Source organism: Giraffa tippelskirchi, chromosome 5 (genome assembly GCF_054371585.1).
Source record: "Giraffa tippelskirchi isolate mGirTip1 chromosome 5, T2T-mGirTip1v1.2.pri, whole genome shotgun sequence".
NCBI classification, from domain to species: domain Eukaryota; kingdom Metazoa; phylum Chordata; class Mammalia; order Artiodactyla; family Giraffidae; genus Giraffa; species Giraffa tippelskirchi.
This window is the reverse complement of record NC_137279.1, coordinates 11545650-11573541: the sequence shown is the minus strand read 5'-3', so window position 1 is coordinate 11573541 and position 27892 is coordinate 11545650. Positions and strand designations below refer to the sequence as shown.

Below are 27892 nucleotides of genomic sequence, written 5' to 3'. Positions count from 1 at the left end.
ACCGCTTCCGGCCTCCCAGACTGAACTCGGCTCCAAGCCTATTGGTCACTGGCAGAGGTTGTGAGCCAATCGGCTTCCGCGTAGTCGAACGGCTGCCTCTGATTGGCCTTTTCGGATGGATTTAAAAATCAAGCCAAGCCCGCAGAGGGGCCGGTGCTGGTGCTACAGGGCTTTTGTTGTTGTGGGGAGGCGGAGCCCACGTGCTTTAGCTGAGGCTGGGAGGCGTTAGGAACCGCTGTTTCCTCCTAAGCCAGGGAAGGGGACGGCGGATTAGGAGGGTGTGGTCTATCGGCTACAGCCAGCTGGAGAGGGCTGCCAGGTGAAAACTTTTTAGTATTTCACACACGTATCTACTTACTTACTAAATATATAGTTTAGGACATATCTACTAAAGTACTATTCTGCCAGACATTCTTCCTCCTGTGTCATTCCTAACAATTCTTTAGGAAAGTGTTCTTGTTTTTATTTAAAAGTTAACTGAGGCACAGAGAAGCTAAGTCTTTTGAAATTGAATCTAGAAGATGCAGGGACTCACGTTTAACTGCTTCTAAACAGGTGATTCTAAGCATTTGTTATCTGCGATTCGAAGGGAGAAGATTGTACCCAGAAAAATCGTGAACGTATGATGTAACCCCCTCTTTTCTTATGAAGCTCCCTAGTAATGTGTGTACTTATGTACCCTAAACTAAAAATAATGGACTTCCCTTGTGGTTCAGGGGTAAAGAACCTGTCTGCCAATGCAGGAGACCCGGCTTTCCATCCCCGGGTCAGGAATATCCCCTGGAGAAGGAAATGGCAACCCACTCCAGTATTCCTGCCTGGAGAATCCCATGGACAGAGGATTCTGTCCAGGACTGGATTCCTGGCAGGCTCCAGTCCACGGATTTGCAAAAACAATCCAACAGGACTCAGCTACTAAACAATAGCAACAAACTAAAAATAAGCCTCTAAAGACAGGATCAAAACAACGAATTGTTAAATTACTATTTCTCTGACACTATTGTGTTCCTCAATAGATTCCAACTTTTCTGTTTACCTTCCATTAGGCTATTCCTGCAGCCCCTTATCTTTCACTGAAAGTTTACTCATCCTTCAACCCAACTCAAATGCCACTTTCTTCTTAAAATTTTTGGTCTTCCCACCCACTCCTTGAAATAATTCCCTAGACCTTTCCTAGAGTTTGGCTTACTTCACTATAAGGATTTTTGCTGCCTTTTAAAATGGATGGATAGATAAATATAGGTATACATATAGATACCTATTTTTGTCTGGCTCCCCCTGCAGACTCAAAAATTCCTGTAGGGTAAAATCTTTTTGAATTCATCTTTACATTCCTAGCAACTCCTTAGTAACCTTGCACATCATAACTTAAAATTACCTTGGGAAGTAAAACTGCCAGCTGGAGAAAGGCCTTGTTCTCCACTCTCCTTGAAGCCCTAAGGAGAGAGGAGGGAGCAGATAGGGGAGGAAAACTTTTCTCAGACACTGCTCTATGAGTCTAGTATCTGACTGTTCCGGGATTTGAACCAAATTCCAACAATAGTTACAGCTGCATTGTTTTCCAGGGTAATTATTCAACTATTTATTAGCTGTCAAAGGAAAACAGAACTAGAAAGAACAGAACAGAGCAGCCTGGTGGGCCACAGTCCATGGGGTCACAGTGTCAGACACAGCTGAGCTCATGAGCATATGTTATGAAGTTAGGATTGATATTTTTACATTTTCCCATCTAGAGATCCAGTTATTCTACCACTGTTTAGTGAAAAGATCATCCTTTCTTTTTTGAAAATGCCTTTGTACAAAATTAACTGAATTTCAGTTAACAAATAAGGATATATTTGTGCCTCTCTATTCTGTTTTACTGATCTATATTGTCTGTCTTTATACCTGTAGCACACTGTTTTGATTACTGCCACCTTATAGTAAGTCATGAAATTAGGTAACAGAAATTCTTGATTTACATTGTGATCTTTTAAAATTGTATCATCTGTTCTAGGGCCTTTATCTTTCTAAAAGAAAATAGAATAAGAATATAAATTTTTCCAAGAGCCTTCTAGAATTTTGATTGGGATTATGTTCCTAGGTGAGAGATTAGTGGTCAACACACTTGGATTTCACTTGATTTATATCACCAGAAATATTCAAGCGTTGGCCCAGCAGAAAGCTGAGAGCCACTACTATGCAAAATGAAGGGAGGGCTCTGTATGTGGCCATGTCCTCTGCAAACCTAACAATGCTAGAGATGAGTATAGCAGAAAAGGCCAACCCGCTGGCAAGCCTCAGGGAGCGATTCATTGCACAGACTCCCTAGCATCCTGGAGCAAGGCCATGTTTTTTCCATAGAGAATGACTCACCATCCGAAAAAAGCATCCTGATGTGCTGCTGTCTTTATCAAAGACTGAGCGCCTGAGCTGAGAACATCGGTCGTGTCCGTCACTAGCTGTGTATTGTCAGACCCACCAAGTCAGGGGTTCTAGTGGGTACAGCAGCAAGCCATTCTATGATGGGTCCAAAGGGCATAAATAACTTACATAAATAGATAAATGGCTATAGGTCAGCTGTTCTGTTTCACCAAGACTTTGTCTCAGTGGACATCTGAGATCTTACAGTGCGTGCGTGCATGCTCAGTCGTTTCATCATGTCTGACTCTTTGTGACCCCATGGACTGCATAGTCCACCAAGCTCCTCTGTCCATGGGATTTTTCCACGTAAGAATATGGAAGAGGATCACAATTCCCTTCTCCAGGGGATCTTCCTGACCCAGGGATGGAACCCGTCTCGCTTGCATTGCAGGCGGATTATTTTAGGTTCCCCCAAACAAGCCAACAGAGGAGAAAATGCCTGATCCTCGTTCACAGATGGCTTGGCTCAATGTGCTGATGATCATCCAGCTGATCACATCGTCACCAGCAGGCCAGCGGGGCTTTCAGTATATCCTTGCACATGAGCCATGATGCTCCTGCAGCAGAGATCCTAAGGGGAACAGCCACAAGTCCCCAAGCAAGGAGCCTGCACTGAAGGGAAAACCTACCCCATACCACCACCACCAGGCACAGGCCGATGCTTCTACACCTAGGGGGGCTCTGTCCCTGCAGAGGGCTGCTCCGCGGGTCCTGGTGCCCCAGCTCTAGCTCACGGTGTGCTTCCAGAGTAGCAAGGACGCGCTGAAAGGTTTTCCCTTTTCCAGTACACAAGAGGTTTTCTTGAAGCAGCAGCTTTATCAAGAATAATTTTTTTTTATAAAGGCTCAATACTTTGAGAACTGTTCTAGGGTGTCCTGAAAATAAACTGCTGTTCCCTACAGCACCACAAGATGCTGTAGGCAGAAATCTGTGAGCAGCTTCTACCCTGTGGGCAGAAAGCTGTGAGCAGAACAGTTAATTGTCTGCTTCACATGGAAGAAAAGGTAGCCCAAGATCAGGATATACCTCTGGGCAAATGATTTGGCTGATTGATCAGGGGCCTGGAAAGAGCAGGATTAAATTATTAATATTATAAACAGTTTTAGAAAAGGGGGTTATGGGTAGACCTTATAGGAAAGAGAACGAAGTGTCCGAATCTTTGTGTCTTAACGTCAGTACTCACTGGAGAGCATCCACTGCAGAGGAGGGACAGCCAGATGGACAAGATGATTGGTCTGAGGGATTGTCCAGTGGATGTCCTCAGTCTCCCAAGTGCACAATGGTCCCATCATCAGAGCAGCCATGGTATCAGGGATGATGGCTGTAAATGGACCCAACAGCATGGACTGAATAAAGCTGGTCTAACCACCATTTCTGGTGCATAATCAACCTGTCATCATAAGACTGACACTGGGCCCTCAGAAACCCAAGTAAAAACAACCAGCTTCTTGATGGCAAGTCAGTTGCATTGGATCCCTTCCACTCTGAAGGACTTGATACCTGCTCCCGGTATTGGTTTATCTTCTCTTTCTGTAGTTCCTCTACCAGTTGTACTATCTGAAGGGCTTACAGAATACCTGATTAACAGTCATAGCATCCTGCATAAGATTGCCTTGGATCAAGGCACTCCTTTTATTGAGAAATGTGTACATGATTATGGGATTTGCTGGTTCTACCGTAACCTACCTTTTTCCTGGAAGTAGTTGTTCAGTTGCTCAGTCATGTCTGACTCTTTGCAACCCCATGGACTGCAGCACACCAGGCTTCCCTGTCCTTCGCCATCTCCGGGAGCTTGCTCAAACTCATGTCCATTGAATCAGTGATGCCATCCAACCATCTCGTCCTCTGTCATCCCCTTCTCTCCCGCCTTCAGTCTTTCCCAGCATCAGGGTCTTTTTCAATGAGTCAGCTGTTCACATCAGGTGGCCAAAGTATTTCTGAAAGTAGCTGGTCTAATACTGTTTGAGTTGAATTGGTCTTCCCCTGGAAGTAGCTGGTTTAATAGTGTTTGAGTTGAATTGTGTCTTCCCCCCGCCATAAATTCATATGTTGAAGTGGTAACTCCCAGTAACTCAGAATGTGACTTAATTGGAAACAGGGTCATTTCAGATATCATCAGCTTGTAGATGAGGTCATTAAGGTGGCCCTTGATCCAGTATGACTATGTCCTTATTAAAAGGAGACATTCAGACACAGAGACAAGAGCACGGGGGAACACCATGTGAAGAATGGAGTTACGCTGCCATGAGCCGAGGGACACCAAAGATTGCTGGTAAATGACCCAAAGCTGGGTGAGAAGCATGGAACAGTCTCCCTGACAGCTCTCAGAAGGACCGATCCTGCCAATGCAGGATCTCAAACCTCTAGAATCCGGAAATCTGAGACAATAAATTTCAGTCATTCTAAACCACCCCGTTGTTTGTACTTTGTTACAGCAGCTTAAGGAAACTAATACAAATACCAGATTGGAATGGCCTATGAATAGCTCAACTAAGGCGACATCCCATAGACCTGGGGAAATAGCCTCCATAACTCACTATCTGTATTAACCAGCATACCAAGTGGTGTCCCTCGTGGCTAGAATCTAGATGCCAAGAAATGGAACAGGAATTTGCCCTTCTCACTACCACTCCCAATAACCCATTTGTGGTTCCCATTCTAGTGTGGGCTCTACTGGGTAAAGTGGGGAGTGGGTCACACTACTCCTAGTGACACATGAAGGGTTCCACAAAATCAGAAGCTACAACTGATCTCTTTGGTTTCCTGGTTTCCTCTTTGTTATGTGGGTGTAACAGCAGGCAAAGAAAGGAGTTACAATACTGGTGAGGTTACTCAGTCTTGATTATGGTCAGAAGTCAGCACTGGTGCTATGTTAAGGGGGCAGTGGAGAATATGTCTGGAACTCAGGGGATTCCTTGGGGTACCCTTATGTGTCTTTGTGTTTGATAATAACAGTGAACAAGCACTTGCAGTCACGATAGCAAAATAAGGGCAAGACAGTGAAAGGCCTGACCTCTCAGATGAAGTTCTGGGATTCCCCACCAGGCAAATAAATTAGACCAGCCAATGCTGGCCAAGGATGAGATCATCCAGAATAAGTGGTAGAGAAGAGAGTTGGTGAATATCAGTCATGGCCTTGGGACCAGCAGGCATCGTGACCTTATTCCACTATTTCTCCTGCACAGAGTCCTTTCTAGAAATCGCGGCCACCACCTTGAGGTTACAGTGACAGCGTGAACTTAATAAGAGGACAAACAGGTCTGAGTAATATAAGGTGTGGTCTATAGCTAGTACTTTATGACATCCCCCTGGCCCAGCTCTGATTTCAGCCACAGTTGTGGTAGACAGTTCCCTGTAGGCTCAGACTTTTTTCCACCTCAACAAGCCACATGTCACTCCAATTCTCTGCTCCAGGGCCTTTTCTGAAGCGGAGGGAGGCTGCTTAGCCAGTACACAGCACAGCTTGGAGATGTGTGGTAGTTACAGTATACAGGAGCAATCCTCAATGAACAGAGTCAGGAGGCAGATAAACATCACAGGGTTCCATCTTTCCCACAGGCAATTCTGAGAGATGCTGGGAGAATCAAGCCATGGGCATCTACTGTAATAACTGCCATTTGTCCCCCTTCTCTTGGCTTCTCCCCCCACCACTCCCGTCTCAGTCTCCCTGCTCCCTACTTTGCTTCCTGGAATCATCACGCATGTGAACTACTTCCAAATGAACTACTACTAAATCTCTATCTTACTTTCTGTTTGGGGGAGAACCAAAACAAAAACAGAAGTTGCCATCCGCATATGTTTCATTATTATCTTCAACAAGTGAAAATTCCATCTTGGTCCCAAATAGTTTAAAGTTTCTATTATATAGATAGAAATTCAGCTATCTCAACTGTTAAATTAGAAGTACAATCCTAATGGATTTACCTTGGCTTCCCAGGTGGCTCAGTGGTAAAGAATCCACCTGCCAATGCAGGAGACACAGGCTTGATCCCTGGGTCAGAAAGATTCCCTGGAGACATGGCAGCCCACTCCAATAATCTTGCCTGGAAAATCCCACAGACAGAGGAGCCAAGCAGGCTACAGTCCATGGGGTCACAAAGAGTCAGATACAACTTAGCAACCAAACAACAACATGGTTTTTAGACCAGAGGTTTCTGATAGGTAAGGGTCATGATTTCATGCTTGTTTTGTGCATATCTAGACTTCTTGACCATGAAATGAAAGTCGCTCGGTTGTGTCTCTTTTTTGACCATGGAGCCATGAATTTAACACACTCAGACAAGAGTTAATTTTCAAAGCTTAATAGTAGGGGATTTTTTGATCCCTCTAGAAAAGAGAGGCTTGAGGGTAAATATTTACATATTCAACCTATTAGTATGATTTCAATAAAGCTTATCACAAAAAATAAATATTCAACATCTTCTCATGTTTTAAATAAATTGATTGCAATCCATATGGACTCGCACAGGAAAAAAGGATCTTAAACTTTTAAAAAGCTTTTCCTAGTTCTACCACTAGGTGATCCCCTATACCGTACCTTAGAAAGGGTTTAAAAACTGCTGCTGTCGTATATCCTGGGTTATTTCATCATCCTACTTTCCTCTCTCCCTTCCCTTGGTGGATCTAATGTTTTTGTTTACTCTCTTTTTAAAATAACATGTGCTTGTTTAAAGTAGAGGAAAAAATAACAGCTCATAATCCTACTGCTTATAAAATCTTTCTTACTAACAAAATAATGATAATGTTCACATGATAAAAATTCCAAACATTCAAAAAGGTTTAAAAGACGAATTCAGGAAACTGGAATGAATGTTGGACAACCACTAGACTGAAATCATCTTGTAGCTGAGGTCAGTGAGATCAAGATATTTCTAAAAATTCACACAACCAGTTACTGACCCTCCCCTACAAAAAACCCAAGATGCAAATTAAGAAAATAAACAGATAAAACATCATTATTCTGGAATCAGCTACCTTACAGAAACTCAAAACACATCTTATGACTCTAGCAGTAGTAATGTTTATGAATGAAATAATGTATGTTTTTTAAAATTTTAGTAGCATTTTGTTAGGAGGGAAACGTCTCACCCAGTGCTTATCTCTTCCAAAGTATTAAAAGCGATGTTCATTAGCTATAAACCTAATCCTCAAAGAAAGAAAGTGGCTGGTATAGAGCCAAATTCCCCAACAGGCAATGATGTAGCCAAAAATAAATCTCTCAACCTGCAAGACAAGTTTGCTTAAGGAGAGGACAGTATTTTTATCTTGTGACTTAATTTAAGTTCAGTTTGTGTCTAGCTCACTTTCAATAATAGTTTTGATCCAAGTGTTAGATCAGCCATGAAGCACGTGATCCTCCCAAACTCTCTGACTGTGGAGCTTGACAAGGAAAAGGTGAAGGAATTCCCTAAACCAGGAGGAAAACTTGAGTGTCCCTAAGAATACCATGGACGGAACTATACTCAGTATTTCATAATAATCTATAAAAGAAAAGAATCTGAAAAAAAATGGATATATATATGTATGTATAACTGACTCACTTTGCTGTGTACCAGAAACTAACACACCATTGTAAGTCAACTACAATTCAATAAAAAAAAAAAAAAGATTAAATAAATAAGCAAACAAATACAATTTAAAACAAGAATATCACGGAAAGCTTCTTGTAACGCAAATTTTGATGCTATATCTTGTTCAGATTTGACAGGTTTGGAGTGGAGTACAGAAATCCATTTCATGAAGCACCCCATGGTAGTAGATAAGGTGAATATACTTCCTGATTTACTTCTATTGTCCTGGCATCCCTCTGGTTTAACAGGTCTCCCACAACTGTTGTTGTTATTTTTAAGAAAACATTATTCAAAACAGTTGTATTCAAATAAGCCAGCCTGGGTTTGATAGATCACTTTGTACTTCCATATTCTATGATTGGCCTTCTTTTTATATATTTATGTACTTTTGGCTACCGTTGGGTCTTAGCAGTTGCCATGCCAGCTCTGTAGTTTGCAGCACACAGGCTCTAGTTGCGGCAGGCAGGCATAGTTGCCCTGTGGTATGTGGGATCTCAGTTCCCTGACCAGGGATGGAACCTGAATTCCCTTCACCGGAAGGTGGATTCTTAACCACTGGACCACCAGGGAAGTCCCCCATGGCCTTCTTTGGTAGCCGGTGAGCTACATGGTGCAGTAAGCAGAGTCCAGCAATTAGTAAGTGGAAAAATCCGAACCAGCAGTGATAAGACCTCTGACTTATCCAAAACCAATTTCGACACTGGTAACTAACTCCACCACTTTCAGGATGGCATACAGAATGCAGGCTGATCAAATGCAGTTGCCTATAGGCAGGCGGTTTGAGACAAGGAGCTTCTGGTTCTCAGTGATGGGGGTGAAGCGTTTGCTGCTGCCCCTGGTGGCCATCTGGTGGATGAATCGTGGTTTCTGAGTCCAGAGAGAGGCCTGTGAGTGAGGAAGTAGACTGCCAGCCTCCCAGTGGGAGAGGTCACATTGAAATGTGAGATATTAGAAATTCCCGTGCATGAGAAATAAAGACGGGAAGTGGGAGTGAAGCATGCCTGCAGTAGAGCTTTTACAGAGAAGTGTGAGCAATCCTGCTGAAATGGGTTTGTCTTATACTACTGTATGTAAGACCACAACACCTTACAGCTATCCTCCGCTTTTCGAAAATTTGCTTTAAGCCACTTATAGTACCTTTCTTCGACAACTGAACCAAATCTGAAGAGGATTTTCGCTTTCACAAAAAAGGGGAAAAAGGGAAAACAGCATTGCGTGTTTGTTTTGCAGGAGCCCGTATTATAGAGGCAGTACACACTTGGCATCACCAACTTGATGGACAAGTTGGTGTTTGAGAAAGCTCTGGGAGATGGTGAAGGACAGGGAAGCCTGGTGTGCGGCAGTCCATGGGGTCGCAAAGAGTCGGGCATGACTGAGTGACTGAACACACACTCAGAACTGGGAGAGAGGTACCGCCAAGCTCCTTCCCCAGGAACTACACTCAGCATTTGAGCATCCATCCACCACAGCTTTGAACTTTGAGCATCCGTGCCTTAGCTGGATTTATGCTGTGCATCCATTAGCAAGATGTGTCCTCAATAAATTGCTTCTTCACTTCATATCATTTCAGCTTAGGAAAGATTTAATAGAAACACTCTACTTTTGTAAAGCAGGGGAAACCTGCATTTACTTTATTATTGTAACAATTTTTGAAGATTTTACAATGAGCTCTCTCAGGAACAATGAGCTCAAGAAACAAAACTAAACAAAACAAAAACACAGGTTTAGTGAAAATGAAGTACAGAATTTTTATTTTTCAGTAAGATTGATAATAATTGTACAACATACATAAAATGTTTGTCGACATTTACCATAAACCATGGGGCCTGTAGTAACAAAAACTGGGACATAAATATGCTATAAAGACCCCAGAATTTACTTTAAATCTTAGATATTATTTTAAGGTTTTCTTGGATGAGGATAAACCATGAAAAATAGCTATTAATGTGTTTGGTTTAATTAACAGGAGAACTCTGCAGATAGCTTAATGACTCAATTTTTATGTGTCAACAGTTGTTTCAAATTAAAAAATTAATTCCAATAATTGTTCAATTTTTTCATGATTCATGGAATCAAAGTTTTAAAAGTTAATTAGACCTTACTGTGAATACTACTATAAATTTAGTTAAGAGTTTAATTTTGAAGATAATTTGTTTTGTAAAGATCATACAGGTACAAATTCTGCATACAGTCTATCTTTTAATAAATTTCTTGCTAAATAAGAAATATAGAGAGCAGAAATGCTTTTTGAAACTTTTAGAAAATTGCATTTCATAAAAACAAATTTGGAAACAGGAGATATTGAAATGCAAGGGAAAAAATGAACAAATTAAACTATGAGGGCATACAATTTGCAAGGTTTACTTTTGAAATTCTAACATTGTGCCTTGGAATATCCACACTTGGGGAGTAATCTTCTGAGAGAGCCTCTTGTTTTTATTTCATGAATGTATATTCTGTCCCAGAGGGAATGAAACTGCAAAAGCTGACAATTTTGAAGCATCTAAATTATACAAAATATTTTGAAGAAGTGTAAATGGAGACAACTTACAAGTTTTGTCTTGTTAAGTGTATTTGTAAAAAAAAAAAAAAAATACTCTGAATGAAGGCAAACATAAGGCACCTGTGAAAATACCTTTGCTGAGGGACTTCCTTGGTGGTCCAGTAGCTAAGACTCCAGTGCTTCCAAAGCGGGGGCGCTTGGGTTCGATCCCTGGCCAGGGAACTAAGATCCCATGTGTTGCATGATGTGGCCAGAAAATTAAAAAAAAAAAAAGAAAATACCTTTGCTGAGGTATTTACACAATAAAAAATAAAAAGAATAGAATTGATAATCTCCTCCATTCAGCAGAATTAGTTCTGAGCTTACCATGAGTCTCACCACCTGAAGAATAAGTTCTCAGTTGAAAATACTGTGGGCTCCAGAGAAGAGTCAATTGGAAAAAATTGTGGCAATTTGATGGAAAAAGTAAAGATCGTATTGAAAACAACATATTGTTCAGAAATATCTCAGTAACAAAGTATTAGCAAATGATACAGCTAAGAAACTGAATAAAGTATATAAATCTATACCAACAACAATTATTATGTTTATATTATTTTTAATATTCAGATAATCAATATAAATGTTTCCAAAAGTATGCTTTATTATGCATGGGTATATATGGGTTTTTGCTTTCTGATTTTTGGCTGCACTTCATGGCACCCAGGATCTTACTTCCCCAGCCAGGAATAGAACATGTGCCCTCTGCAGTGGAAGCATGGAGTCAACCACTGTACCACCAGGGAAGTTCCTGGTGTATATGTTTTTAAGAGAGAATTTTTTTTTGAAAATGAATTTTAATGGAACTATTTTATAGATCCACCGATATAAAAAAAATTTATTGCTCAATAAATAAATATGTTAAAAGTGACACGTGTTAAATAATTTTAGTCAGCCTTTTTATTCTCAAAAATATCTTTTTCGGTTAAATTGTATACTCACTCTATTTTAAGCCCAAATTTGAGAAACAGTTAAATCATTCACGCCCTTTATTGGTTCTAGGATTTTTTTTTTAAAGAACATATCCCTTTTTATTTGGCTGTGGTGGGTCTCTGTTGCTGCTTTTTGGTTTTCTCTAGCTGTAGAGAGTGGAGGCTCCTCTTTGTTGTCACGCGTGGGCTCCTCACTGTGGTGGTTTGTTGTGGCGCACGGGCTCCAGGCGTGCAGGCTTTAATTGTTGTGCCGCGGCCTCGATGCTCTCTGGCATGTGGAATCTTCCCGGACCAGGGATCAAACCAGTGTCCCCTGCACTGCAAGGTGGATTCCTAACCACTGGACCACCCAAGAAGTCTAGTTCTGGAATGTTTTTAAATGGATTTGGATGGAGATTCTTTTATTATTTTAGGGTATAAGACATTGAAAAAAAAAAGGCCAGAGTATGTTTAAAACTGTTTCATTTGCTTCTAAGCAAAACATAATCCTACATATTGAGGGTGTAGGTTTAGCTTGTTGCCTTTCAAGGAATCATTGAAGGACCAATGTGACAAATGCCCAGGAGTGAAGGATGGTTTCCTGGGCTGTGGGACTTTCAATGCTAAAACTGTGACTGTCTCAAGCAAGCAGAAATTGATATCTCCCTACATCTATTACATGCATGCAGACTCCAGGGTGTTTAGGTGAGGCTAGGTTTGCATGTAAAGAAATGAAATCATGAATACTGGGCCCCTGAGCCATGATTTTAGAAAAATCTCTTTACCTTCACTGTATCGCAAAACAAATAGCAAGTTTTATGACTCCTTTATATTCCAGTCCTCACTTCTCAAACTAGAAAAGCTCAAGACAAATACGAGGATTCTTTTCCTTCTCTTTTCTCTCCAAGGGATCCCTGACTTTTGCTTCTTCACACCCTCGGCCTTAAAGCCATTCCTGCCTATGAGAACAGATGCAATATTTGAACAGCACGTGGAGACTGCCTGACTTTATAGATGTCCATCTCCTGCATATACACCAAAAAAGCTGAGCATTGAATCCTCATGCCTAGTTCAATGCTGGACACATTGTAAGTTTCAGTGACTGTATGTAGAACTTGTGAACGATAGATCAAAGTGTCCCCCAAAAGAAGAAACTCATCCAACTGTTCTCACCCAGCTCTGTGGTGAAAGTCCTTGGGAGCAGAAAGGAGAGAAAAAGTTGGGGAATGACTGGTTTCCTTTTTGCCTCACCCAAGAGCTCAGAGGATGAGTTGAAGTGCAAACGAACCACAAATGGGCAACTCTTTTTTCCTGTCTCCTTTGCCTCTTTGACATTAAAGGAGAAAGACCAGCTGAAGGAACCTAGCTGTCCTCTCATGGTTGATATCAGTTACCCAGACGTCTGAGAGATAGAAAGTATAAAATCACCCCTTATATTTTCCCTTCGAGAAGATTTTGCTTCTAGAATCCTAGAACCAGAAAATAGGAATACCCGATTATTTCAAAACAGGTAACCAACACTTTTCAGATTTGCATGCGACTCAATTACCAAGAAAAAAGACATTTTTTTCATGAAAAGTCAAAGGTGACAGAATATGTGTTCAGGATGTATGAAGGTGATCTGTTGACCATAGTAACTGAAGAGTGTTTTCCTTGCCTTCTAGATTCCCATCCTGCCTGGTGACTGGGAGGCAGCCCAGTGCTGGGCTGTAGGTATCAACTGAAGATCACTTCTCAGGGCCACCACCACTGTGAGACACTGGGCAAATGACTAAATCTCTTTTCACCTTTATCCACCTAATAGGGTTGTTAGGAGGATTAAGTGAGATAATCTGGGGAAAGCTCTTAGTGCCGGGCCACACGGTAAGCACTCAAAAGGTACTGTTCTGAGTAGGCTGTGTCATCTAATTACCTGTGATTTCTGCTGGAAGAACTAAGGTGATTTTTACACCTCCTAGTAAGTTTATAAGGTATATTAATCATAGGAAAGGTTATACGGTGAGTTGGTGGTTGCCTAATTTGATGAGTCAGATTGTTTTCTTTTTTTCACTTCTGTGCTGAAAATAGAAATTTGGGTCAAATTTTTGCTTGAGGCAGAAAAGCGTTTTTATTTGGTTACTTGTCTGCAGTGAGAACGTAATGCCTATTAATGCCTGGCCACCGACCCACCCTTGTGGCTGATAGATCTCCTTTAGGAATCACAAGCAGGAGTCTTAGGACAGAATCTGTATCTGGCTCTTCAGTTAGGAAGCATAGATGACAATCGAGTTTAGAGTCTTTTATCTCCAAGCCCATCTGAATGGAAACATTTACAGACTCAGAACACTAGAATTCTCCGGTCGACTTTAATGGACAGTGTAGGCTGGTGAACAGCTACACCAGATCGGAGCTCATTACTTCCGTGGCCCAGGGAGGCAGCATCAGGAAGGCTCCAGAGCAGAGGGTGCATGTGATGGGAGACTGGAGGACACCTGGGAACACCCAAGGTGGTCGTCCTGCTAAGAAGAGCTCATCTCACGAATCACTCTAACCGGCTCCTAGGTGGCTATTAATAATAATCCCATGGCTCTAATGAGCAGTAAATGAGCACCTACCTAATCAACTCAGAGTCCCAAGGTAATGTGATCTAACAAGAAAGGTGAACTGCCTGTTCACTAAATAGCATAACTTTGAACAAAACTGGCAGATTCTCATTTTCCCAGTGTTCTCCTCCGTGCATGAAACTGGGTGCTGGCTTAACAACTCTCAGCCATAAAATACTGTAACATGTTAGTTCATGCTGAGTGGCAACAGGTTTGTTTTTCATGATTATGTAATCTGAATTCTTTTTCCAAGAAAGGATTTGGAAATGAGTTATTACATTGCATTGCCAGCAAGCGTTTGGTCTAAATGCACATGTGTATTAGCTACAGTAAACTCAGACCTTTCCTCTCAAACTGCCCCCGACTCTTAGACAAATCTGTAAACTACAAATCGAGCGTGACCCGTGAGAAATGTCCAGTAGCCGGCTGAGGTTTACAGAAAGCACTGAAATGCCTACTAAGGACTTTCAGGGAGGGTATTTGATCTCCCTCAGTCTTAAATAGCAACCTAATGAGCCAGGAGATCTGGGCTCTCTGTACAGAAGTACCCATATTAGATTGGCTTTAAAAACTAATACAGTGTTAAAAAGGTGGGTAAAGGGTGCATACTGGAGTAGGTTCAAAGACTCTGGGTGCTAGGTTGGTACTTATTGACTAGAATGCTACTTAGAAAAGAGTTCACATTATTCTTAACTTCCAGGACAAAACTTGAAACCACAGCAAATAACTGCTTGGGGGTTTGCATTCCATAGTCCTGGGCTCAGAGGCAAGCTTCCTGTTCCCTCTTGGCTGGCAGACCCGATCCCAAGGCCAGACGGTGAATGGTTTGATTCTTATACTTGAAGAATCTGCCCTGGCTTTCAGCCCTTAGTGTTCTGGGTGCCAGACCAGGTGTGGGTTTTTTTGTTTTTTGTTTTTGTTTTTAAGTTCCTCCTGGAGACTCGGATTTCACCTGAAGATAACAGGACAACAACAGACTGAGTTAGGCATTTTGGACAAAGACCAAGTCTAATAAAGATCCCCACACCCATGTAAACCCCAAAGAAGAGTGTTTCAGAATAACTGAGGACCAAGCTTGGGAAACTCCAATCATTCTCTGGGATCTTCTTGTTAGGTTTCAGGAATTAAGATGGGGGAAAAAAAAGAACACTACAAGATTCTTGGGCCAACATGATTTTTTTTGTTGTTCTAGGGGAAATGGCAGATTTTTTTTTTTTTCGAGTGGTATAATTCTATGCTTTCCTATGCAACATGTACACGCAGTCGAATGTTTCATATGCATTGAAAGTCAAATGCTAAGATTTCCTTTGCTGCCTTCACCAGCTAGCGCTATTAAATGGGCCCCAGGTCAGAACCTGTGGGAAATTCTGAGTGAGGGAGAGAGATGAGATTGTAACTGGCCATGAGTGTGCATGTGCGTGTGTGTGTGTAAACAAAGAAAGAGAGAATTCCAAAACTTCTCCTTGTATGGAGTAGCTATGAGTCTGATATGAATTTTTAGCAAAAAAATAAATTAAGAGAATACTAGAAAACTTGTTATTCAAAAAGCATGCCCAAATTAATTGCTTAGGAAAAACTGTTAAGTTTTTCTTCTCTGCCTCATTGTTTCAGCAGTGTTAAAGGTCTTATGGCCAAAGGAAAGGATCCTGAAGGGTTGGTGGTGGGACGGGGGGGAGTTGAATTTTAACTCAGCCAAAGTGGGGACTAATTTCCTTGGCAGTTCAAAAGCTCTTAATGAAGGCTTTCTGCCAGACAGAAGCAGTGTGGGCCACTGGGCAGGCATGCTGAGGCCATCCTTCAGAGAAGAGGCTGGTATCCTGCACCTCAGAGGCAGCCTCTCCCTTGGCTAGAACAAACAGCCTTCCTCAACCCCTACCCCCATCCCCACCACTGTGCTCATTTGAACCCCTGTACCCCCTTTGAAACTCTGCTTGGAATTCTTTCCCCCCACCTCTCTAATTTCCCTCCTTCCAGGTCCAACTCAAAACAGCCTTACCAATAAAGAACTTCAACCCAAGGGCACTCTCCTTCCTCCAAACTATCATGAAGCTGCTACAGTTTTCACTATTTCTGGTAGATTCTTTGAGCTAGTGAAGTGTTATTTGCCCAGTCATGTCCATCTCTTCGCGACGCCATGGACTGTAGCCCGCGAGGCTCCTCTGTCCATGGGGATTTTCCAGGCAAGAATACTGGAGTGGGTAGCCATTCCCTTCTCCAAGGGATCTTCCCAACCCAGGGATCCAACCTGGGTCTCCTGCACTGCAGGCAGATTCTTTACTGTCTGAGCCACCAAGGAAGTCTCACTAGAGACGAAAGCCTTTCTCTTTGATTTCTTGGCTGCAATTTTCTTTCTTTTCTTAAAAAACAAATAAAAAATAGTCTCCCTGCCTGATTTTATCATTGTTTACTATAGCCACGGAAGTGGAACATAACTGACTTTTCACTGCTGTTGCATCCAGGCATGATATTATTTCAACTTAATCCACCATTATCAACCCAAGTACATATTTGGTTTTTGCAGAAGTTCTCTGACATTAGAATTTAAAAGCATTCTGAAAGAACGGAAACTATTTCTCCAACTAGGTCAGGAGGAACCGAAGAGAAAGTGCGCAGAGGGTATGTCATGTTACTTACATTCCTCTTCTCCGGGGAGCACACAGAGAAGTAACCTGGAGGAACTTTTCAGAAACATGTCCGAAGATACCAGGGAAAATCCTCTTTCTATTAACAAAAATGTCTTAAAGGCTTTTTAGATGAAACAGAAAGTAGAAATGTTTTTCTATTTAGGTCTCCCTAACTTTTAAAATCTCCCTTGGTAGTAATAGAAATGGATACAGGGAATAGAGATTCATGAGAGAGAAATAATTCTTTCTTGTGTGTCTAGACGTCCCTACCTAGGGAAGCTTAAAGGAAATTGAGTGCAGTCAACCTGCAAGGGTGAGCAGAGATCATGGAAACGCACTGATAATTCAGAATCTCATTTCCACCTCATTAATTTCAACCCCTGTTCCCTTCTACTGGTACTTCTCCAAAAAAAACAAGGTAGACTAAGTTGAAGATAACATCCTATCTGCACTCCTGCCCTCTCCTCCCCAAGATGCTCAGTTGAGTGGAAGATCATTAATAGAAGGAGGTAAAACAAGTGGCCCACAAGTCTCATAGCCCAGCTAGCCTCTCTTCATCACTTGATTGTGCAAAGACTGTGGATGAGTACCACTTTAATATTGGCAAGATCTAATATGAAAATTATTTCTGGCCTTGATCTGTTTCCAGTTTGTCAACACCCTAGATTTTACCAAGTTAGGGAACCTTAGCATAATAATGGCTAAAGTCACTTAACTACAGTTAGTGAACTTCTGCATTTTTACTCTCCCTCCCATTCTTTGGGAAGGGGGAATTTTGCATTGCTTTCAATAGGATAATAATAGAAATAATTTCAATAATTGATAGAGTTATTAGTTATTGCCTATAAAGTAATTGAGGCACTGCCTCTCTCTAATATTTTCCTCTGTTATTTTACAGTATGTACTCATCCTATTACTGTATAAGAATATGAATTGTAAATACAGTAGGTCATTATAAGGAAAAAAACCCTATATTCTTGCAAGGAAAATTTGAGGATTTACCAATACTAGATAACACATCTGGGTGATAATCTAGGGAACATCAGACATTAATTAAGTATTCTAGGACAATCAGGTATAAGTGCAAAGAAGAATATTCAAAGTCATAGGAAGCCATTGTAAAGAGAGAGGAGGAAATTAAAGCAGATGTAAACACCAGAGACTAGATGGAAAAAGGGTCAGAGAAAGTAGTTTCCTGTGAGAGTCAAAGTGAGTCCTACTCAAAACTATGCTACAGATAAACTTAACTTTCCTTTTTCCTCTTCTTTACCAAGACCAGCTTAGAATTTCCAATAACAGGATAATTATTATTACTACTTATGGAGTTTACATTTTAACAGTGTTTGCCACTTAAATTATCTCTAACTGGCAAAATTTTAGGCTGGAAAAATGTAGATGAAGGGAAATTTGTGGAAGCAATTCCCTAGCCCAAAATTTCTCTTGTACATCAAGAGTGCTTTAGTCCAACCTTGAATAGCAATAAGGAAAAATTCTAGGCCCTGATCAAGGTATCTGGTATGAGGAAATAAAACATATATGCCAGCCACTCTTTTCCCTTTCATGCACTGGAGAAGGAAATGGCAACCCACTCCAGCATTCTTGCCTGGAGAATCCCAGGGACGGCGGACCCTGGTGGGCTGCTGTCTATGGGGTCGCACAGAGTTGGACACAATTGAAGAGACTTAGCAGCAGCAGCCAGCCACATGAAAGATTAAAAAGAATCCAATACTTCTAGCAGGGTGTGTTGGTTGGCTTTATATGTCAACTTGGCTAGGCTATGATATCCAGTTTTTCAATTCAGTATTAATCTAGATGTTGCTATAGAAGTATTTTGTAGATGTGGCTAACATCTACAATATGTCGACTTTCCCTTTTAGTTTTTCAGTTGACTTTGAAATAGAAGAGATAAGCCTACCCTCATTAGAGGGTGGGCCTCATCTAATCAGTTGAAAGGCCTTAAGAGCAAAACTGAGATTTCCCTGAGGAACAAAAGTCTTGACACAATAGTCTCGGGGCAGAATCTACCCAAGACTGCAGTGTCAGCCCCTGCCTGGAGTTGCCAGCCTGCTGGGCTGACCTACAGATTTCAGACTTGCTACCACCCCTCCCCCCATAAAATGTCTATCTATTTATCTATCTACATAGCTTCATCTCTGTCTATCTGTCTGTCCTTCTATCCATCATTCTTACTAGTTCTGTTTCTCTAGAGAACCTCGATATAGAGAGTTACCAGGGAAGACCTGAGGAGGTGATAGTAAACTGACCCGCAATGAATAAGGAATCAACTGTATGAGAAGTAGAGGTTAACTGTGTTCCTTTCAAAGGGATGAGCATATATATACCCAAAGGCCCTGAGATGGGAAGTAGCTTGTGATAAATCAGGATGTGAGAAAGAACTCAGGATGTTTTAGGCACAGTGAAAAATAGAGATGGCTCAAGATGAGGTTGGAGAGGTTTGCAGAAGTCAGATCATACAAGACTCTTAATAAAATACTTGAACTTATGGTTCAAACTACCATAGGAGGCCGCCGAAGGTTTTTAACCTGGAGCAAGTTGGCTGCCTCTGGAGAAGACAATGGAGGCCAATCAACAGGTAGTATGTTACTATAGTTGTCCAGGTGGGTAATGGGAATAGCCTGGCCTAGTATGCTGGCAGAGGAGATGGGAAGATGTGGGCTGATTCAAGATTATATGATAGAATGCATGAAGAAAGTAGGAGGTGAGGGCATCACAGATACTCCTATGTTTCTGGCTCATACAGTTGGGTGGATGGTGGTGTTAATGCATACAGTGGGCTAGACTGGGAGAGGAACAGGATTAAAGAACGTGAATTCAGAGTTTAATCTTGCTACTGGAGCTCAGAAGAAAGATTTCAGCATTAGATATGAATTTGGAAGACATCTCTTGCCAATGGCATTTGAAGTCACATGAATGAACATAATTAATCAAGGAAAGCAGAAGAAGAATCAAAGACAGAGTGCTCAGGACAGAACCCTGAGTCATTCCAACATTTAGAGATGGGTCGAGAAAGGAGTAGCTAGAGAGTTTGGAAGGGGGCAGTGAGAGGAAGAGTGTGCCAAGAGGTGTTGTGTTTCAGAAGAGGAGGTCGTCAACTCAGTGAAATGCTGCCAAGAAGCCAAGCAAAGGGAGAACAGAAAGAAAAATGAACGTAGGGCTTGATAGCATGGCCTCACTCTGAGAGTCCTGATGTCTGGTGTGCCTGATTATTTACTTAAGGTGTTCTCATTTACCATTCACCATTTATCATGACCCATCATGTCTAATTCCAGGCTATTACTGGATCTCCTAGGTATTGGTTTTCATAACTGGGTGTATGTGTGTCCGTGTTCAGTCATTTCATTTGTATCCGACTTTTTGTTACCCTATGGACTGTAGGCCACCAGGCTCCTCTGTCCACGGGAAGCTCCAGGCAAGGCCTGGAGTGGGTTGCCATGCCTTCTCCAGGGGATCTTCCCAACCCAGAGATTGAATCTGCCTCTCCTGCCTCTCCTGCATTGCAGGCAGATTCTTTACCACTGTGCCACAGGGGAAGCCCAGCTGGATGTACATGGGGGCCTAATTGTTTCTGAAGGAGAAGGAAGGAAAGAGTTGGTTTCCAGGAACCTGCGGGTGAAGAAGGAAGAAAAGAGAGAGGGGTTTAGAAAGGAAGGACATTCTACATCCCCCAGCCTGACCTTCGAGAAAACATCTGATCTATAGGAAGCATCTTATATAAAATATGAATGTTTTAGGAAATTCCCTGGCAGCCCAGTAGTTAGGACTTGGCACTTTCACTGCTGTGGCCTAAAAGTTGAATCCCTGGTCAGGAACTAAGTGAGGTATACCTATGGGGTATAGCCAAATAAAGAAATAAATAAAATTTAAAAAATCTTTAGAAGATGAATTGTTCTAAAGGTTCAAATATCCCAAGTTCTAGGTTACTCTCTCCTTTCATATTGGTATTGGGTTTTTCTGTTTTTCTTCATTGTATTTGAAGGTTAATTTTATGTGTTGACTTGACTGGGCAAAGGGATGCCCAGATAGCTGGTAAAACATTATTTCTGAGCGGCTGTGAGGGTGTTTCTGGAAGAGATTAGCATTCGAATTAATACGGTGAATAAAGAAGATACACCCTCGCTGATGGGAATGGGAACCTTCCAAACCATCGAGAGCATGGATGGCACAAAAAGGCAGAGGAAGTGGGGATTTGCTCCTTCAGCCTGAGGTGGGACATCCATTTTCTCCTGTCCTTGGACATCTGCACTCCTGGTTCTCCGGCCTTCGGATCTGACCTGGACTTATGCCATTAGCTCCTCTATTATTGGGCCCTGGGACTTGAACTGAACCGCGCCCCCAACTTTCTTGGTTCTCCAGCTTGTAAATGGCAGATCATGAGATTTCTTGGCCTACATAATCATGTGAGTCAATCCTAAAAGAACTCCCCCCTTCTCTCTATGTCTGAGCATGCTCAGTTGCTCAGTCAGGCCTTACTGTTTGTGGCCCCACAGACTATAACCCTTAAGGCTCCTCTGTCCGTGGGATTTTCCAGGCAAGAATACTGGAGTGGGTTACCATTTCGTCCTCCAGGGGATCTTCCCGACCCAGGGATCGAACCCATGTCTCCTGCATTGGCAGGTGAATTCTTTACCATTAAGCCACCGGGGAAGCCAAATATATATATAGCTTCTATTGATTTTGTTTCTTTGGAGACCCCTGACTAATACATTCAGCCTGGCCTCAGAGATCACATCTGATCTCGCATAAAAGAGAAATTGTTGTGAAGATTCAAGTATCCCAAATTCTAAGGAGATTTATCCTCTCTCTCGTGATACCATCGTTTTTCTCCCTTCATTACATTTAGCACAATTTGTGATTATGAATGTATTTGGTATACTAATTTCTTTAGCGCTTATGTCTGTGCTAGCTGTAACTTTTGTGAGGCCAAAACCTGTCTGGTTCCATCTATTTGTGTCCAGTGTCTGGCACAAGGCCTGGCTCATAGTGAGAGTTCCAGTTATAGTTGCTGAGTTAGTAAATGATGATTGTTTATGTAGGAATAGAAAACTACAGCCATAAGTTTATAGGCATAGATAAACTCATGAACTAAAATTCAGCAGTCTTCTATTTCTCCATCTGCACTCATTTGTTACCTGTTTATAATGCTCTCCTCCACGGATGGAGGAGCCTGGTAGGCTACAGTCCATGGGGTCGCTAAGAGTCGGACATGACTGAGCGACTTCACTTTCACTTTTCCCTTTCATGCACTGGAGAAGGAAATGGCAACCCACTCCAGTATTCTTGCCTGGAGAATCCCAGGGACGGCGGAGCCTGGTGGGCTGCCATCTATGGGGTTGCACAGAGTCGGACACGACTGAAGAGACTTAGCAGCAGCAGCAGCCACCAATAGACAAATAGTGGCAGACCTTAGAAATTTAACAGACTATTTGGAGAAACAGCAGAGAACATTTATTGTACTAACTTGCTTTTCCAGAGATGTTTTAAGAAAAGACAACTGTTTTATTTTACCTGTAGAAAGTCTCAGGTAGAATTCTGCACAGTTTTGGAGATTAAAAACATTTTTTCTTGACATGTTCCCCAAAGTCCAGATGTATAGTAGCCAAAGTTCTAGAATTACAGGAAGTACACTTGTGTAGTTTCCAGACCATTGGCCCAACCCACCACTCTTCAAAATAGGGGGTCTGGGGACAAGGCGTATAAGGGAACTGTGAACCTACACCACTGATGTAATAAATTTATCTTAGAGAAATCAGGAAATCATACAATCTTAGAGTTAAAACAGGTTTTAGGCCAGTTTTCCTGACTGTATAGTTGGGAAACAAGGACCCACAAATGAATTGTAGAGTTACATGGCCAGTTGTTACAACTTGTAATAATCTCATGCCTGACCTCAAATCAAAATAGCACATCATGTGTGCGTATATGTGTCTGTATAATTTGCATAAATTTTGAATTCTGACGTATAATCAGTACTGGAGCACATAATATAAACGAGCCTGTGGTTAGAGTCTTGGCTATTTACCTTGAATGAGAAACAATCCCTCAATATATTTAGTTCATAAGTTTGGGATTTTTATATTAGGTTTTCTCCAAAATGAGGCACTGCTGAACTATTCTGATGAAATCTCAATTTTAGTGTGAGTGAAAATGTCACTTTCTCCTCTTACAAACTCTTGCTAAGACATCAGTGAGCTCAGCAGGGGCTATAGAGTGTGGACAAGCGCCCTGTGCTCCAGCAACCCAGGCCTGGCCAGCAACAGCCTGAGTGGAGGGTCTCACACATGAATCACATCCCTGTCCTGCCAACTCTTTATAACTCATGTATTTCTGTGCATTTTTGAGGAAATTGATAGTTTTGTGTGGCCATGTATTAATATTTACTTTCTCGGTTACAGAATTTGGTTTAGAAATGACTACTACAGTAGTTTTCTCAAATGTTTTTCCACAATATAGAGAGTGTTTTCTCAAATGTTTTTCCTAGAGTGCTTGCTTTCTATATACTACAATGGGTACCAATGGCTTTGCTGATTGCAAATCAATAAAAATGTGTGTTCAGTCAGATAGAAAACACACAGAAAGATGTAAGTCACTCTGCAGAACAGCTATTATTTAGAGTAAAATTTTTAGTTCCTTAATTTAACATTGTTTTCTTCCTTTGTATGGTTTTCAAATACTAGGAATTCTGAAGTCAGACTCCTTTCATATGCTTCATTTACAGTTCTTACAGCAAAGTGCTATTTTAGCCAGAAATGTTATTCTTGTATTCTTGTGCTCCTCCTAAGGACTGTTTTCCTAAATCATCATGATTTGATAATATCTTAATATTTTTCAAGTTTTACCTTTTTAAGTATCACTTAATTCGAATGATTCTTTTTAAAATTAAAGAATACAGAAAGATGTGGTAATAGTGTTTCAAGGAAAGTAGTTATTGAACCTTTTCCCCAAATTCTATTATAAAAAAACACCCTTCATTTGTATCAAAAACCATGTAGTCTTGCATAATTTTGTCTTACAGATAAGAAATTATCAAAAGATGATAACAGAGCCCTGCTTTAGTATAAATATGGAAGATTGTTTAAAAAGTTCACCCCAAAACATGTCTTATTCAACTGTATATTATCAACACTTAACAAACAGTAAGGGCTTATTAAACACTTTTGAATTAATGTCAATATCAGCTGGGTACACAGAAAAGAATAATTAACATTAGCCAATATTAATCTATATACCATCTATAATAAATAGGTTAAATTTTACACAAATTCCATCATGTAAGTGCTTTAATGAGTTTGCAGAAAAATTGAGTAGGAAAGATGCTCTCCTTAATTGGAAAAAAAAAAGAAAAAATCTCACAGAGAGATACATTGATTTTAGAGAACATATGGAGCTGGCCTGGCAGATGGGTGGGAGTAGGTGGTTCCTGGCCTGCAGAAGGGCCGTACAAGTCCATCCTTCTGCTTCTTGTCAGAAAAGAGATAATAAGATCGATGCACACACTAAGTGTTTCTCTCTCTGTTTTTAAATAAGGTCCATGTAGTTATGATACTTGGTGGCTATTTATATTCTTATGCTTGCTGAGCTTTCTCTTCTTCTCTTTCCTGGACAGGTCTACTGTGAGTAATTTATCAACTATTTTAATGGAGTATTTCTAGCTGAAATGGATAGTTTTAAAAACCTAATTGACAGGATTGACCAGTTATTTGGATTCCCAGCACACAGGTTACCAATAGATTCAGTTCTTCTGACTTCAAATCCAGATCATGGATCATGGAGTGCGTGCATTTGAAAAGTTATGTATAAATTCAGTAGAACTTAAAAATCAAAATCAGTAGTGGAATGCACCATCTAAAGGAGCCCTAAGCTATACTTATGTTTACTTGTTTTGAGTGAAGATTCCTTCTATCCAATCCCAAACAAATTTGTTTCCTCAGTTTGGAATGTTTATACTGTGTTTTCTTCTAAGTGAAGTATCTTGGAACTTGTTCTGATAGCTTCAAATCCCAAATTTAGAACAAATGAAAATGTCATTTTTCTCTTCTATTTTGTTAACAGCTTGATATGTATAATTACAAACTTTAAAAAAACTTACAATCTTGTGTCTATCCTACCCAAAATGTAGGATGGCTGACAGCATTTTGTAGTAGCTAATACTTCGCTTCAGCTTTCTCTTGCACTTAACATATATATAGCTATAAAATAACTCATAAAACCTTTGTATCAGTATAGAATTACAGTGATCACCTGCAGGGAATTTTAAGATGGAAATAGGGTTTGAAAACATGCAACCCATCTTTTACTTATATACTTCAATAATATTTGAAATGAGGACATATTATTCTTATATTTTTCTTTTTTAAACTTTTTATTATTAGGCTTTTAACTTTATTATTTCATACTTATACAAAATTAACCAGAATAGTAAAATGAATGCCCATGTATCCATCAACAAGTTTCAGCAATCATAAACTCTTTGCCAATCTTGTTTTACCTATACCCCCATAAATTTCTCATCTCCTGTCTTATTTGGAAGCAAAGCAGAAATATAACATTTCAACTATAAATAAATTTTAAAAATATGTGTACATATATGTATGTATATTTAAAAGAGGAGGAGCTATTTTTAACATAACAATATCAGTTAAATAAAATATTTCATAGTAACTTCTTAATATCTAATCAGTGTTCAAAGGTCTTCATTAATAGAATAAATAACTTTTTTTTTAGATGCTGTTTGAATCAGGATACAGATAAGGCCACATGTTGTGACAGTTGATATGTCTTTTAAGTATCTTTTAATCTATACATTAACCTTATTTCTTCCCCACCATTGAAATGTATGTGTTTAAAGGAAAAAAAAGTTTTCTTCTAGACACTCCCACAGCCTACATTTGGCTAATGCTCATTTACTGATCTCTGAGGTCTGTTTGAACATATTCCTCTGACATGCACTTTTTGTAAATTGGTAGCTAACTCTATCTAGAGGCCTGATCAGGTTCAGATTGTCTTTTTCAAAACAAAATAGTCTTATGTTTGACTCTCTTTAGTCCTCAAAATAGTCCTCTTTTTGTGATGTTAGCAACCACTGCAGCTCTTGCCTAGATCCATTCCTTATCAGAAGTTGCAAAATAGTGATATTCTAATTTCATCATCCCTTTTATTTGTTATCTAGGGTATTTCCATCATGTAAAATCCCTCCTCATCTGCTATTTGGTTACCAGTGGTGTAATTTCTTAGGAAAGACATGGTGATTTATTTCTATGCCTTCATTTATCATTTTTCAAAATAATGAGTTGGTTCCAATGGTGACTAGTTGGGTTTTTTTTTTTCTTTTCCTTTTTTTTTCTTGTACCATTATGAACTTACGGGTTTCAACACAGTTGAAATTTTATAACTAATTGCTGTTATTATGCTTACTGATGCTAAAATTGGTCTATCTACACCCACTGAGAATCTCTTCAAGGTGGTTCCTGAGTTCTTTGGTTATGATCCTAGTGTTCTTTTGATACCTTTCTTGTACATTTCTTTCCTCAGACTTGAAGTTTGCCATTTCTCTAAGGAGCCCATGTCTGGTTAGTGGGAAACATTTGGAATGAAATAATTTTTTAGTTGAATGGATAATCTGACCCAATCACCTTTTAGCAAACCCTGAGTATAGTTTAGGGGCTAAAATCACAAGGATTGGAATAAAAAAGATCAAAGCTTGAACCTCAGCTCCATCACTCACAGCTGGTGATCTTGGGAAATTTACAAAGCTTCTGGTTCAGGGCAAGATAGCAAAGAAACACAGATTGAGTGTTTTCTCCTGGAGAAATGCCACGGGAGACGAAAAACCTTGGAACTGTGCTCAGCAGTTAGCCACGGAAAGAAATTCTTGGAGAGGATAGCAGTTGACTTGATCTACCAGCAGGGAAACTGGCCAGGAGTGGGGAAGCCCCGGGGTCACAAGCAGGGACTCAGTTTGGGGGAAATGTTTTAGTGCTGCCCTTTCTTCATCCATGTTGCCCTAGGCAGATTTGCCCCCTCCTTTTGGGTACCATGGAGGCAGGATTTCAGAGCATAGGCCAGAAGCAGTGGGGTAACTATAAGGCAGAGCTCAGACCAGGTATGGGTATAAGCAGATGGCAATGAGTGTAGCTGGTCTGACCAGTCCCTAATAATACCCCCTCCGCACACACATCTTCTTGCTCTCATCCCCCTATGGCATCTACTTATACAGAGTGGCTGCCTCCAATAAAAGATAATTCAGAAGCTCTTTGGAGACCAGTTGAGCAAAGTCCTGTGCCTTTCCCACAAATGCACATAACAAATAGAGGCATCAATTCATCTAGAGCAGCATAAGCTTACTATAGATGTCTGCCCTCTCCACAGATGAATTTTGCTAACCAAGGCAGTGCAGGGATAAAGAATTAGCCTGCCAATGAAGAAGATGCAGGAGACTCGGGTTCAGTCCCTGCTTAGGGAAAATCCCCTGGAGGAAGAAATGGCAACCCACTCTGGTATGCTTGTCTGAAAAATCCCATGGACAGAGAAGCCTGGCAGGATGCAGTCCATGGGGTCGCAAAGAGTCAGACAAGACTCAGCAACTGAACACACACACACACACACACAATGGTCCCAAAGGAACAAGGATGAGTTCAGAGGGCAAATACTGAGAACCGTGAGTCTGAGGAACAACCAACTGAACGGCTTATGTCAGAGAAAGCAGAACTCATGGAAAAGAGGAAAAGAATTGAAAACCAGAATAATAAATATGCTTGAAGAGGTGAGAGAAGATATTGGAAACATAAAGTGAGAATGAACAGTTCTTACTAGGAAAGTAAAAGAATTAGAATGAATCCCGACAGAGAAAGACAGTACTGATGGTGTCATTTCTACGTGGAATCTAAAAAAAAAAAGTCAAACTCATAGAAGCAGAGAGTAGAAACAGGAGCTCGGGGAGGGGGGGGGAATAGGGAGAGGCTGGTAAAAGGGTACAAACTTTCAGTTAGGACCTAATGTGTAACTATGTGTGACTATGGTCAAAAACACTATTGTGTAATTGAAATTTGCTAAGAGGGGTAGAATTTAAATGTTGCCACCCACCCGCCAACAGTAAATACGTAAGATGATAGATGTGTTAACTTAATGGGCAAAATCCTTTCACAGTGTTTACATATATCACATCATTGCATCATATATTTTTAAGTATCTAAAAATTTTATTATACTTCAATAAAATGGAAAAATAATTTTAAAATCCTGTA

The 27892-nt window shown here is 40.7% G+C and overlaps 1 long non-coding RNA gene across 2 annotated transcripts; it reads left to right on the top strand.

The window, feature by feature from the left end:
- The first annotated feature begins 200 nt into the window (after nt 1-200).
- LOC145506499 (uncharacterized) lies at nt 201-14362 on the top strand. 2 transcript variants are annotated; one of them, XR_014053976.1, is made up of 4 exons: nt 201-319; nt 8102-8166; nt 12335-12514; nt 13091-14362. It is a non-coding gene; the product is annotated as an uncharacterized LOC145506499 (long non-coding RNA). The 2 variants fall into 2 exon arrangements; XR_014053977.1 differs by having other exon boundaries at nt 12335-12936.
- The last annotated feature ends 13530 nt before the right edge of the window (nt 14363-27892 follow it).